The following is a 5680-nucleotide window of genomic DNA, read 5'->3' on the forward strand; positions in this document are numbered from 1 at the left end:
ATCAAGTGGGTGCCATGGTTCATCTAGTTGTTTTTCTGTTTGTTTTTCCTATATGTATTAAGCCCAGTTTTTTTAGAAGAACTTCAGCCTAGCTGTACGCTGGCCCAATTTAGAACCAGCCCGCCCAATTCGAAATAAGTCAGAAAAAGAAAAAAAGGCCCAATTTAGAACCAGCCCGCCCAATTCGAAATAAGTCAGAAAAAGAAAAAAATAGTGTGAGGGTTTGAACCTAGGACGCCAGCAGTTTGAGTTGTGTCCTTGCCAACTGAGCTACAATGTTGTTTTGGTTTAATGTGGTAGTTTTTACTAATTTATTCTTATATTTGTATAATTTCCAAGGAACAAAATCGCCAATGGTGGAATAGAACATGTCTGAGTGGTGCCCAAGGTTAGCAGTTGCGCCACTCTTTATTTTGAAATCATTCTGGTTCTTAAATTTCAGTTCAAACTTGTCCTTTTTCAAAATTTCAAATTTCAAATATTTGAATTTTATCAAATGAAGAAATGGTCAAAATAAAATTTGTAGATCTTGATGAGTTGAACAACTTTGGTATTCATCACTTTTTATGTTGAAATCATTTTGTGTCTCAAATTTTGGTTCAAACTTATCATTTTTGAAATATTTCAAACTTCAAACATTCAAATTTTGTCAAATTAAGAAATGGTCAACAACAAATTTGTAGATCTTGATGATTTGAGCAACTTTGGTTTTCATCACTTTTTATGTTGAAGTCATTTTGGGTCTCTAATTTTGGTTTAAACTCATCATTTTTCAAAAATTTCATATTTCAAAGCCTCAAATTTTGTCAAATGACAATATGGCCTAAATAAAAGTTGTAGATTTTGATGAGTTGAACAACTTTGGTATTCATCACGTTCTGTGTTGAAATCATTTTGAGCCTCAAATTTTGGTTTGACCTCATCGTTTTTGAAAGATTTCAAATTTCAAAGGTTCATATTTTGTCAAATTAAGAAATGGTCAACATCAAAGTTGTAGATCTTGATGAGTTGAACAACTTTGGTATTCATCACTTATTTAGTTGAAATCATTTTGGGTTTCAAATTTTGGTTTGAAATCGTCGTTTTTGAAAAATTTCAAATTTTAAATGTTCCAATTTTGTCAAATGAAGAAATGATCAACATTAAAATTGTAGATCCTGATTTTAGAAAATTTTAGAGAAAAATATCATCACATTTGGAGTTAGTATGAGGGAGAAAAACTAGTTACAAAATTTACCTGCAGATTAAAAAGAAAAATCACACTATTCTAGATGATCAGTGCATGATCATAGTGAATAGTGTGATTTCTCTTTTTAATCTGCGGATAAAATTTGTAACTAGTTTTTCTCCCTCATACTAACTCCAAATGAGATGATTGTTTTTTGTAAAATTTTCTAAAATCATTCTCTATCAATTTATTGAGTTGTTTTTGTCAATCTTTACATATTCCAATATTGAGCAATTCAAAATTTGAATTTAAAAAAAAAAGAGACAACTTCGAACACGATTTTGATACCCCAAATTATCGAATGAGGAAAAGTGATGAATACCAAAGTTGAATAACTCATCAAGATCTACAACTTTTTTATTGGTCATTTCTTGATATGATAAAGTGGTAATAACATTGTTCACAAATGTGACACATCACTTATGTGGTTTAATAAACTATGAGACATGTGTAAGATTAGTGAACAATGTATACTAAGATTTTGTCAAATGAAGAAATGATCAAAATAAAAGTTGTAGATCTTGATGAGTTGAGCAACTTTGGTATTCATCACTTTTCATGTTGAAGTCATTTTGCATCTCAAATTTTGGTTCGAACTCGTTGTTTTTGAGAAATTTCAAATTTCAAAGGTTTAAATTTTGTCAAATGACAATATGGCCTAAATAAAAGTTGTAGATATTGATGATTTGAAAAACTTTGGTATTCATGACTTTTTATATTAAAATCATTTTGGGTCTCAAATTTTTGTTCGAACTCGTTGTTTTTGAAAAAATTTAAATTTGAAAGGTTCAAATTTTCTCAAATGAAGAAATGGTCAACATCAAAGTTGTAGATCATGATGAGTTGAACAACTTTGGTATTTATCACTTTTTATGTTAAAACCATAAAATTAGCCTAAAAACCAAATTTGTTCATGAATTAAAATTAAAAAGCATCACTATTTTGCGCAAATAAGAAATATGCGCTGCCCATCTTAAATGGGCCGCTTGGGCCAAAATCATCCTCCATGGGCTGAACTGATCGGCCCAATCAACCGTAGCCATCCATCACAATGGACGGCTCAGATTCGCCCAAAGAACATATAAATGGAAAGGGTAAACCCTAACCCCATCCATTTTCCTTTCCCTTTTTCTCCCTCTTCCTTATCCTCTTCTTCTTCAGGAAACCAGAAGGGAGGTGGCCATGGGGAGAGCACGAGGCCTGCCTGCAGCCGGCCCAGGGCACAGGGGCGGCGGCGCCCGCGGCCTAGCGCGCGGCCCGCCCGCGGCCGGCCTGGCTCGCGGCGGTGCCTGCGGCTTGGCGCGTGGTCTGCCCCCCCGGCGGCCTGGCTGTGCCAGGGTGCGCGCGGCAGCCGAGGCCGGCCTGGGGCGCGGGGCTCCTCCGGTGGCGCGGCGGGCCGGCCTGGGCGAGGCCTCGGCGAGCGGCGACGGCCTGGCCGGCCAAGGGCGTGGGCGGCGCGGCCCGGCCAGGGAGGAGCGCGCAGCCCCCTGGCGGGCGCGTCCAGGCGGCGCGGCTCCCGGCGGTGGCCCGGCCTGCCGGACGCGCGGGCGGTGCGGCCCCCGGCGGTGGCCCGGCCTGCCGGACGCGCGGGCGGTGCGGCCCCCGGCGGTGGCCCGGCCATGGCGCAGCAGCTGTCGCCGACGTTCTACGACGCGAGCTGCCCCAACCTGCAGAGCATCGTGCGCTCCGGCATGGCCGCCGCCGTGCAGCAGGAGCCCCGGATGGGGGCCTCCATCCTCCGCCTCTTCTTCCACGACTGCTTCGTCCAGGTAAAAAGCTTAGCTTTTTGCTTGCTAGTTGCTATAGTATTCAATAATTCGCACGGTTAATTAGAGGACTGAAACTTCAATATATTAAATTGGACAGGCATGGTTCAGGGAAGTTATAGAAGAAGAGTCCTCGATGGCCTCTTCCCTTGAGCAAGTGCTTCAATGCAATTCTGAAGGGGAGTTCCTTGAGCTTGTGACTATGGCCTTGGATTTTTGCCACTGAACTGTATGACATGTTGCATAGCTGGTACTTTCATGGTTGTTTCCATGCATGGTTCACAAACTGAAAATCAAGGGTTGCAGCTAGGATTTTTGCCACTGAACTGTTGACATGTTGCAGCTAGGAATATTGAAATATGAATTGGCAAGAAGGAAATCAAGGGTAGCAAAAGAAGGTCGCCAAGAGCTTTGTTCTATGTTTAGAGTTCAATATCACTAACTGAAAATATTTGAAAATGTTATTAATTCATAGCTACCTTGTGAGGTTATGATGAGTGAATGCTTATCTCCCTTTTTGCAAACTGAAAGCTATTACTTAGTGGTGCATGCTGTTGTAGTTCTGCACATTCTGAATTGTAAACATGTTTTGTAACTTGTTGATTTAGTTATCATGATGCCGTAAAACTTCCTTAAAAATGTCTCATTTTGCGAATCAGTTCTTGGCCTCGTAATTAATTGATCATGCCTCAAAGTCGATATGTTAAATTTATTATGTGACAAAATATTTGGTTATACAATATATGAGACGTGAATCTTAATAACTTCATTTGTTCCTTTGTTATTTACAAATTGTATCTTAGTGGTGATATGAATATTTTGGTTGCTTAATTTGCATTTCCCCAAATTTTATGAATATTTTATGTTAGATGGTTAATATGAGAAATAACTTTACTATGTATTTTTATGTAAAAGTGTTTCGCGGATTGTATACATGCTCAAATATAATTGTATAAAAGTTAAACTATGGAATAAAATTATTGGTTCTTTTCATATGCATCTCTAGATAAAACCGTAGCGTTAGCACGGGCATTATACTAGTCCTTATAAATACATAACCTGGTATTCTTGTGTTTCCATGAGTTGATGTAGTGTGTGTGTGCTAATGGAATTCCATTCAACGTGTATATTTCCCAGTTGTCTGAAATGGTAGCAGCCATAAGCAGAGCACCTGTGGGATACAAATGGCCATCAAGTGAGAAGGCAAGAACCACTCTTCTAGATGCAGGCAAGAGAAACGTGGAGCAGGACTTAACGCCAATTACAAATACATGGTATGCAGTGATTTTGTACTTTGTCTTCTTTTCATTTTAAGGAAATAATTGTTGAAGCTAAAAACTATTTTGCTTTCAATCTTTAAAATTTTGGATTATGTTTTCCTAGGTCCAAAAACATATCTTTATACTCTGATAGTGTTTGGGATGCCTAAATGGTCCACAAGCTTGGGATGTCTGGACATCACCTGAAGCAAGAAGACAACATTGGTCAATCGATAGTGGTAGCAAGAATTGAGAATTTATGTTTTATACCTAGCTAAATGTTTTTGATGTATTTTTTTTGTTAATTTTAGCTGTATAATACACATTTTTTGAAATCTAAAATCTGCATGGCAAATGTTATTAAATTTAGCTGTATAATACACATTCTTTGAATGGTGAATGTACATGACAAGTTTCTATAATATACTGAAAATGATAGAATGAATTGGATTTTCTCTTAATTATCTTATTGTACTTTATTTTTGTGATAAAATACCACCACAGTTTAGTAGTTTTCATGTGCTGAAATGAAGCCGTAGCGTTAGCACGGGCACTATACTAGTTTTGCTAGGTAGCAAGTCATTGTCCTGTATAGACGATCTGCTCATATGAGTTTTTGCTTTTATGCCTAAGTGCAATAAGTCTTTACAATATCATCCATTGGCCTGTCATATGAGGTGATTTCTTTAACTTCTCTTGGATTTTTCTTTAAACATATTATTATTAAAGTAGTAATTTGTTTTTACATAATTCTATTAAAAATACCTGCATGTTTTGAAGCACTGATGTGTGTGACTTTATTTGTAGAAACACTCAGATAGCCTGTTCAAGTACTTTATTTGTAGAAACACTCATATTTTACACCAGATTTTAGTCCTCAAGTTGTCTTTAAGACATCAGCAAGGTAGTGAAAACTATGTGATGAACAATGCATTTTTTTATTGACATTGACACTCCAGTATTTGCTTTTGTTTTCCAGGTTGCAATGGCTGTCAGAGAGTAGCACACAAAGGCAAAAGAAAGAGTTGTGACAGGAACTGATTATGCAGCAATCTGCAAGAAAGAGTTGTGACAGAACTGATTATGCAGCAACCTACACTTGATGCGTTTGATTAAATGCATGTTTTTTTACAATTTAGTTCTGAAGTGCTTGTAGCCGAGTGATGTAACTAGGACGACCTGCACATCATGCTCTATAGTGATATTCTATGAACTTATTATATTTATATTTGTGGCAATGTTGTGGGTATGTAACTTCAATAATTGTATTAATTAATTATCTCGATGGTAATGAGATACAACATGTAGGCTGACTATATTGATTGTATGTGCATGGGCTTAAAAAAGTGATGTGGGCTGGACTGAAAAAAAATCCTTCCTAAAAAAATTGCATGGGCCAAAATTTATACAATTGTAAATAGGCCAAT

At 37.6% G+C, this 5680-nt stretch overlaps 1 long non-coding RNA gene across 1 annotated transcript; it reads left to right on the forward strand.

Moving 5' to 3' along the window:
- Positions 3080-5479, forward strand: LOC110435742. The gene is made up of 4 exons (XR_002453596.1): positions 3080-3223; positions 3342-4268; positions 4378-4492; positions 5233-5479. It is a non-coding gene; the product is annotated as an uncharacterized LOC110435742 (long non-coding RNA).

Source organism: Sorghum bicolor, chromosome 5 (genome assembly GCF_000003195.3).
Source record: "Sorghum bicolor cultivar BTx623 chromosome 5, Sorghum_bicolor_NCBIv3, whole genome shotgun sequence".
In the NCBI taxonomy this organism is placed as follows: domain Eukaryota; kingdom Viridiplantae; phylum Streptophyta; class Magnoliopsida; order Poales; family Poaceae; genus Sorghum; species Sorghum bicolor.